The sequence below is a fragment of the Elaeis guineensis genome, chromosome 10, assembly GCF_000442705.2.
Source record: "Elaeis guineensis isolate ETL-2024a chromosome 10, EG11, whole genome shotgun sequence".
NCBI lineage: Eukaryota > Viridiplantae > Streptophyta > Magnoliopsida > Arecales > Arecaceae > Elaeis > Elaeis guineensis.
The window spans coordinates 21,480,433-21,490,683 of NC_026002.2; positions in this window are offsets into that span (position 1 = coordinate 21,480,433).

A 10,251-nucleotide genomic window follows, 5' to 3' on the forward strand; every position below is an offset into this window, starting at 1 on the left:
GAAATTTTGGTGCCCCTCCTCCTATATGATCCAACTGCCATTTGATACCATTCCATACGCTGTTGCACATATTGTGGCATTACAGAATATCCAAGATTCAGATGGCTAAATTTATTTATTAAGTGGTATCTGCTTTGTCTTATTGTATTGAGTTTTTGGTTTACTTGGAACCTATTCTTTAGTCGTCCAAAAAACTAATATTTTTTTGGTAGAAACTAATATTTAAAAAGGATACTATTGTCAAATTTAAATTTCCCTGATGGAGTTCCTGTCTATTGTCTCAAAAACTTTTGCTATGACTGAATTTGTGGAGGTAAAAGAGCATGAATATAATTTTATGAGCCGAGTATACTAAAATTAGAACTCTTTCATGCATGGTCTTAGGAAATCACTATAGAATCAGATTGTAAATAGGCATAAATGTTGGAACTTCTAATCATATAGTTTCTTGCGATGGGCAGGGCTAGATACTTGGATTAGCACCGCCATGTTTCGGTAGGGTCATATGGACAAAAAGATGAATCATCACAAGGTCTAATTCTTGTTGAACATTCTTCTAGTCTTTCCCATGTCATTAGACGTCATAAATGGAGTCAGCCCATGAAGAACTACCAAAGTAGAGGAAACTTTTCAATCGCTGCAAAACAAGATCGAGCATGTTTCCAGTTTGAAGAGAAACTAATTTAACTCATCTCCCAAAAAAGCTCACAAAGAAGAAATCTTAGGTTGACTATGAAACATTTTATCTGGCAACTTATGCTTTAGAATATTGAGCAACTTTAGAATAGTCTTACAAGATTCCATCGGAGTTGTTATAAAGTAATCCAATCAGAGTTGAACATCTTTTTAGTTTAGTCGAACAATTTTCATGGGGAGTCCATTCCATTATGTGGTTCCCAATGATTTACCTTTTATATTTTGTCTTTAGAGGTACAGACATTGTTCCAGGTTTATTTTTGGCTTGGCACAGGGTGGAGAAGACAATAGGAACTTGCTTTCGCTCAATCCAGATTTTTTAAGTTTATTGCAAGATAAAAATTATTTGATATTGTAATAACTTATTAATTTTAGTAATTGCTTGCATGTGAGTATGCCTATACATAGACATATACATATAGACATATGTATTTTTGTATATTTGCATGGATGTATAGATTGGGTCATCCAGGGTCATGGTTACCCCACTCCTTAACCCTGCCTAGTTAACTTCCTAATAATTTGGAACATCAAAATAAATCTAATTATATTTTCAGCTCTAACCAAAATGATCCAATCAAGAAGAAAGAAAATTTTCATCAATCCATTCAACTCGAATCTTATAAAGGAAAATTAGCAGAATAGAGAGAATTGTGAAAATATCTATTAGATCTCATTTTTTATTATCGATTGAAATTGAGGTACATATTCTCTATTTACAATAGCTAGATCTGTCCTTATACACTTCAGATTGGATTTCTTTATTTTATTCTCGTACGGCTCTTTATCTAAAATAGATAGATATAGTAAAATTAATCTAAAAAAAATCAAAAATCTTCAAGAGGTAGATTTTGAAGTCTATATTGGCTTTACCTGCTACCGCTTCACTAATTTTTTCTTAGATTGAAAGTCACATTCGGTCAAAATCTTATTTGAAAAGAAAATTTTTGGTTTGATCAGCTTATTTCGAACCATAAATGATGAAATTTGGGCCTAATCATAAGGAGAGGTGTCACTATATAGATCTCAAGAAACTGTCAGAATGGAAAAAAAAATCATCGAAACCAGACGTCTTATAACTAGGTTATGATCTTCAAAAGTTTGACTTGCGACTTGATTTTCTGATGCGGTAGATCTTGCTTTTTAATCCTATCCAGTATACTTATAGTAGCCAAAGTGATTCATATTTTATTCAGTTAATCTTGAATCACAAAATAATTAAAAATGATAATTTAACTTTTTTTTTTAAAATAGGCCCAAACTCATGTGCAGTATTTGCAAGTTTGAGTCAGTGAGCTGGAAACAAAACAAAACAAAACTTATTTATTTGTTTGCTTTGGGCATAAAATGAAATTGAGTTGGTTTTGATTCTGACGTCCTTAGTATTTATGTTTGTTCATTTTTAGATTTTTGGATTAGATAATATATAATACATTAATTATATATAGTTGTTTATTATATAAACATAACAAATTATTACTTGTTCATTTATAGTTTTAATGGATTATTATTTTGGAATAAGATATTGATTTTTTATTGATACAGTACAAGTCCACTAGTAGGATTTTGATTAATTACATCATTGCCAAGTTTTGTAAAAGCTAACCAATCCAAAGATTTTTGACAGTCTTTTTTTTAGATTTTCTATCGGGGATAATATCATGTTTTATTATAGTTGAATAATTCTAGCATATTTATTTATTATGATTTCTGTTTCAAATAAAATTTTGTGCCTACAAATTTATCTTGATCTAAAATTATTAAATGAAATATTAGATTTCTCGTTATATCTTTTTGTGATGCGGCTAAAGAACGAGCATCTGATTTTATTCTTCTTATGGTAGTTATTTTAAATACAATTTTATCTCAAGTTTCTTTATTTGATCTAAAAGATGATTGTCTCATTGAAGTCACCGAGATGCCAAAAGTGCCCTCCTTGGGTGCTTATGCTATTTTTCACCATCTCATGTTTTTTGGTTGATTTAAAAGAGATTTCCCATAAGAACACCCCTTCCTTCTCATAGGATTTTTCACTCTAAAAGATGACCATCCGGTTGAGATTGCCTCATGCTAAGATCACCTTTCTTGGGTGCCCATAACAAAAAAAATTGCCCGTTTATCTACTTGCAAGGAATCATGACAAAAAAATCACCTTACTAAGGACATTCATATGCCCTAGTTTCTTAGGTTTTAGGCATTTTAAGAGATCCATTCTAGAAAAATTCCTGCACCCACTTTCTTTCTACAAAAGCCGCATATCTTGCTGCGAGAAAAAGTCTTAAAAAAGGCTATCCTTCCCTAATACATCTTCAACTAGGAGGAGATCTCTTTTCCATCTCCTTTGAATCCCGTTTTCAATCGAGAGAGATGAAGTTCTCCACCATAACCATTGAGAATTTCAAGATTTCGTTAGAAGATCAATTGCTTGATAGATAAAGATCAATTAGTACTCCTTTTTGAACTTTAATATTTTTTTCTTTATAAAAAATTTCTTTTTGATGTTTTGAATCTTATAAAAGTTTTCTTTATAGGAGCAAGAGAGTGCAACGCTGCTGGTCTCTGTAAAATTTTCTATTCATTCTAAGTACAATATCTATCTTTAGCGTAAGGTGGTAGGCCTTTTTTGTACATAAGAATTTAGTTGTATCTCTTATACAAATGACGCGGGGCTGGCTATTCATCTTGCATATGCTTTTATATATCTTGTTCATACTGGTCCGACTGAAGTAATGAGTGAAACTAATTCAATCATGCTGGCTAAAATTGGATAGCAGTTTTTCTAATCCTTTCATTTAAAACAAAAAAAAAAAAAAAAGAAAGGTGCTTCAAACATTTGTTTTCTTGACTACTTTGTGTCTATTGATTATATAACAACAGAATGTTTGATAGCATTTCTACCTTTTTTTTTTTTTTTTCCCTAATCCTTCCCATTCATGGAATGTTTGAATGTTCTGTCCACCGTTGTAGTAATTCCCTTTGTGTTCTATATCCGACTCTTCCTAACCACTGTAAATTGTTACTTCCTTTAATAAAAGATAGGTGGCTATCTCATCTAGCCTCCTTTTCATCAAAAAAAAAAAGAAGAAAAAACAGATTATGTAATAGCAGAATAATAGATTGGACCAACTGGTAACATGCAAACATATAGAAATGTGGCTGCCAAAAGTTCAACTAGTTTATATGCTTATACCCTATTATATATGTTAAATACCATGTTCTCAGATAGAGAGCATGAAAAGTTTTTGGATTTTAAAATGTCATGTTTTCTGATGCAACTCTTTTTTCTAAAAACTAAAGCTATGACAGAGCCATATTTCAAAAATTATTAATTATGTATTATGGACACAATTAATGATCTCTGATCCTTCATCTTTGTTGGATCTTATTGCTGCAGGTTTCCGGCTTGGGTCGGATTGACTGGAGTTGAGCGGCGATCAGCAAGAAGTTAGCGATCAAATTTATAAAATAAGTTTCTAATCGGAGTTGGTTTCAGCGGAGACCCTCTAATGCTCAAGTCAAAAATTTACAGAACAGATGAAAAGAGATATACGAAAGAGAAAAAATTACGTGTCTTGGAGGTCCCTTGATTTTCTCTATTTATAGATCAAAATGAGAGCCGTAAAAAAAAAAAAAGTTGGAGGCCATCTCGACTCCTTTGAATGTGTCGTTCTGAGATTTTCGGCTTGATTTTTCAGGATTAGACAGTTGTGATTGGCTTATCCAGCTTTTGGCCAACTGCTCCCAGTGGTTGCGTGATTTGAAAAGAGTGTGTGGGAGTCTGCTGTCAATCTTTCCGAATATAACGATCAAAGCGGAAGTCAGAGGAAGTGTGGATCGACGGCTTGCCACGCATATTATTAGAGATGAGGATAAACAGCAGGTGCACAGGTCGACAGCCATCATGAGGATCAATGTTTGAAGCCTGGATCAGTGTCCAATGCATGAAGGATGTTGACGATAAGAATCAATGGTTGATGCGCAAATCGGCGACCGATGTACGGATCCATGGCCGACCCTTGGGTCGCCATGACCAAGGTTTTCAGTGTCTTCGATTCGGGCATCAAATTTTCTTCCCTCAACTGCCAACCAGCCGGCTTCAACGACTTGGCCTACCATCTTTTCTTCAGTATCAGCAATCTTTTCTTGGGCCGCCTAGTGTTTTTTCTTTTTTTACGTGGTCTCAGCCACTGCTTTTATTGCCTTGGCCACCGCTTTTGACACCTCGGTCACTGCTTGTGCTGCCTTAATTTTTTTCTCAACTTAGATGGCTGTCGCATGGCATAGTCAAATGGACTGATATCATATTCCCAGAAGGCGCATTTATGAGCATATTTCCAAAGATGCGTGTGATGCTTCAAATCTGATCAAATCTTTAATAATTGCTATCTGACGTCTCTTCACAAATCTTATCAACTTCCTGATGCGATGATTTAGCTTGTCCAAAAGTTGTAGATGTGCCATTTTGCCTAAGGGACGAAGAGGCGACACTTGTCTTCGATGAACTTAATCTAATCATACTCCCTATGCCCGATCCTATTCTGATTAGAACTTGCGAGTAGAGAGAATATGTTATGGGAAGAAAATTTGGTGTCCAAATTGAAAACACTAGCAAACATTGGTCACGGCCCACTCAAGAGTCGGCCATGGATCTGTGCATTGGTTGCTGACCTGCACATCGACCATCGACCTTTATCATCAACATCCTCCATGTATCGGACATCAATCCAGGCTTCAGACATTGATCTTCACCATGGCTCCCGATCCGTGCATTTGCTGCCGACCCCCATCTTTAGCAGTACGCATGGCAAGCTGCCGAATCACACTCCCTTCAACTCTTATTTTGACCATCATATTCGAAAAGGTTGAAAGGAGACTCCCATGCACTCTCTTCAAATCATGCACTCTCTTCAAATCATGCAATCGCTAGGAGCAATTGGCCAAGGTTAGGATAAGGCAACCATAACTGTCTAATCTCGAAAAATCAAATTGAAAATCTCAGAACGACGTATTTGAAGAAGTCGGAATGGCTTCTAATTTTTTTCTTTTACGGTTCCCATCTCGATCTATAAATAGAGATAATTAAGGGACCTCCAAGGTATATATAATTTTTTTCTCTCGTTTGCTCCTTCTCATCTGTTCTATAAATTTCTGACTTGAATGTCAGAGGATCCTGTTGAAGCCAACCTCGATCAAAGACTTATTTTACAGGCTTGATCATCAATTTCTTGCTGATCACCATCCAACTTCCGCCAATTCAGCCTAAGTCAGAAATTTACAGCAACAAATCTCATGATAAAAGAGGCCGTCAACCTGAAACTGTTGAGACAAGCTTTATATACATCAAATAGAGAGAGTGAAGACATCTTGCCTTTTAAACTATTTATCATTTTTTAAGAGGCTGATTTGTTGATTTAGGTCCAGCAAAATTAGATGCACATATATGCATTCCAAATCCCAGAACAAGCGGTATGTAAAGGTACAATAATAATTTTAAAGACAATTATCATTTTGTTTAGTAAAATATTTTGGTGCCGATTGACCATTTTGTTGTAGTGTTATTGCTTCATTTGACTATGAGGACATGTTTCTCTCTCTCCCTCTGCCAATAACTGATCATTGCCCCGGATAGGTAGTGTTTTCCTAGTTCTTCCTCTTTTGGACCAAGCATTGGCCGTATTCTTTCACATGTAGTTCCAGTATCAAGATTAACAAGCACAACAACTAGGATTCCTATCATAGTGCATAAAATAGTTACAATGGTCGGATGTAGACGCCCTGTATCACTGTGTTCTATACAGTTGCACCCCATTATATTGCCTCAAAATTGCTTGTTCAATGGCAACATTAGCATAAAATAGTGTATCATTTTTTGCCCGTGTTTAATATATACATGCGTTAGAGATTTTCAAACATACGATTTCTTCCTCCTACCAAGTTTTAAAGGAGTAGATCAAACTCATCAATGTAGATCTTGAATTTGAATGGCCTACAATGGGTTCTAGAATTGTCAAATCCTTGCCAACGATTTAATATTTAGTCTGCATCTGTGCTGCGCAATTCTGTGATCTTACTTTACACCTGTCAATCATTCAATTGTTGTTAATAAGAGTGTCCACTAAATTGGCCTTATGGCTATAAATGGAACTTACTCTAAAAGGGAACAACAAGACTTGACCCTCTTGTACCTCTCAATATGTGTTTGATTTGAACTTAAAACCAAAAAGATGAGGTTGGTCATACTTGAGAGGATCGAATCGTGCAAGGAAACCTCAAGAGAAAAAGGAAGAGGCCGTAGGAGATACGTGACTATATCCTTCTTTCTTTCTCCCTTTTCTTTTATTTTACTGTTGTTATCTTAAAAATAGATCATGGGACTCGGGTTGTATATGGCACATTGAGGACTTGATCACCATATGCTTTTGCTAAGTTTGATCAGTAAAACTATATTTTCTGTACATATATGATAATTATTGTAACAATTCAGGATCTCATTCAAACAGATTAGTCAGAAGATATTATTTAGATTCTGTCCCTGTTTAAATATGCAAGATCTTCTCAGTGAATAACTGATATAGGATTAAATACACGCTCACAAAGATCCTCATATACTCTTCTCATTTAAGTCCTGACGTTCTTGCTAGACTAAAGATCTAGATCCATACATCCATACATAAACATCACGATTGGCTTGTGGTTAGCCTCAATAAACTCATACTGCAGTATCCTTTAATTCACATAGATTATGGGTTGGGTTAGTCTGATACTATTTGTAACAATTTATGATCTCACTCAAATAGATTAGTTGGAAGGTATTATTTGGATTTCTTAGTCCTGTATGAATATTTAAGATCTTTTCAGTGAATAACTAATGTGAAACTAAAAATACCTCCATATGGATCCTTACAGTCATGTGGTTGCTTGTACCGAGCTACATCGCCAATCATCCATGATCCTATGGCCAAACTGGGCTTCACCTTATTATTCCTTGGAAATGATGCTTGTTATATGGCACTGCCCGATTCATACCAACCAACCGTGCATGCGTAAAAGCAACCTTCAATAATGTGCCAACAAGTTGCATGGTCACTCGAACCATTACACTTAAACCGTTTCATTGCTTGCGAACATCTCTTGCAGATTTTTCCAAATTATTGTTGTCTCCAATTAAATTGAAGCAACAATTTTTATTTATGCTGATTATATGATTAGCTACCATAATATTGATTCAATGGCACATATAAGGTGGACATGTCACTCTAAAAAGCTAATTGCTGATCAATTGAATCATACAAATTTGATAGTACTGGCTACTTTCAACATACATAAAATTTTGTTCGCGCAATATTTGACCAGTAACTTTGAGCATCCGAAAGAAGCACAAATAAAATTCTATTTTCCAAATATTTTAGCTTGATCAAATGGTTGATCTGGAAGTCATGGGGCCTTTGCAATTTGGACTTTAAATCTGAGTCTTGGTGCATCTGTGAATGCTTGATGGATTCCTTTACCATGGCACCACTTTTAAAAGCCTAATGGCAATCCTTAACAAGACTTTGAAAAGGATCTGTCAAACTTCTTTTTCTGAATTATTTTATCTATTGAATGGGGAAACCTTCATTTGATTTCTATTGTTTCCCAAGCCACCGAAGGCGTGCAATTACAAATTGCATACCTGCAAGGATTGGTCGGACAAGACCAGTTTTGAACTAAAGTACGCAGGTACTACCCACTTCCATTTAAAAATTAAAAATTAAAGAATAAAAAGATAATTTTAGAACAAAAGACTGCGATCATAATCTTCTGCTAGCGCAATGGCTACTGTAGATGGCCATCTTTTAGCTGTTGAGATTGCTTGTAAAGATCATTAGAATTGCGAAACCACCGGCAACAGCTTTTTCATTTTTTTTATTTTCTCCTTTTCCAGCGCTGAACCATTACCAATCCTCAACCCTTCGTAGCCTTCCTCTCTCCTTTCATCTTCCTTTCTGATGGTTGCTATGCCACCATAGCCAAGCGCTACCATCTTGGCATGGCCAAAAGCTCTTATTATCCCACTCTTCTTCCTACTGAAAACCACCATTTACGATTGAGATCCGCTGCCTTCACCACTTGCTAGTGAGCACCTCATCTTTTTCATGGCTCCTTTGGCTAAGAGAGTTGCCATCGAGGAAACTAGGGTTGCTATCTCTTTCTCCCTTGCTCTATTTTCTCTATGCATGCAGCTAGGGCACTTGCAAGGCAGAGGATGCAACCATCTCTCCAAGAGCCTAGGCCACCCTACCCCTCTTACTCTCTTTCTTTGATTTTCAGCCAATCCGAATCTTTTTTGGTTGGCCTTGTTATTTTAATCGTTTTCTATTCTTGCCGGTCGCTACCATGATGGCCGCCATCTCTTCTGGCTCTCTAGCCTCATCATCATCCCCCGACAAAGTTGCCATGAACCACCCCTAGCCTCTCTTCTTGCCTCTCTTCCTCTTTCTTATGTAGCTCCTTCCTTTTCTTCTATTTCTTCTTCTTTTTTTCTATCTATATTTCACATAATCCTTGTTCATGAATTAGATCAATATAATCTCTCGACTGAACCTAGACCAAGTATCTCTCTCCTTCTATTGGTTGGTTAACCTAAACCAAATAGATTAGGTCCTTAATTGGATTCAAATTGTGTCTCTCTATCCTTCCCCTCTTGGTCAACGTAGAATAAGTCCAATTTCCTCCATTTTGTTTAATTAATTACTTTTAGTTACCAATTAGATTTAATCCCAATTCTTAATCTAATCAGGTGGAAGCCAAGATTCTTAATAGTTAAGGGGTGTGATTAAAATCAGCCCCTTCATATTCTGGTAATCATGAAACTCCTTCGGTGTTAGGTTGTAATTAATGATCAGATGTAAGAGATGATCGAGACCTTTAGATATTAGGCTAGGTTTAGTGGTGTAAATGTAGATTGGAACCTAACCCTAGAGTAAAGTCACCGGTTCACAAATCTAGGAGCATCACTTATGTTAAAAAAACACCATGTTGTGGAGCCTAAGAAGGCCACGCAACTCAATGGGACAATATATGATAATATCCAACAAAATCTAATTAGCCACTAAAATTATTTTAGGTTTTTGGCAATTAATCCTCTTATTGGGTGAATTTGAGATATTTTAAAGAAAAATGGTAAGCTACCTTTACCCACAATATTTTATCATGCACACAGTGTGATTTATAATTGTTATTTCCAATTTAAATTGTGGACTTAACTATGCATATCTTATGTATTGTATATGCCCTACATAAACATGATTTTTAAAAAATATTGACTCAAGTACTACAAGAATTACTTCAGCATGAATTGAATTTTATTACATTGGTAAATATATTGGTTTAAGTATATTGCACTTTGCTTTAGCGATGATCACATGAGTTGAGGATCTGATCTTTTTTCAAACCTCAAATTGGGCGATCATTAGCACATATCAATCAATGGTGTGCTAACTAGTTTTTTTCAGATCTAAGCAATCAAGACTGAAAACTAACATATGCAAGATGAAATTATATTTTTCTATATGA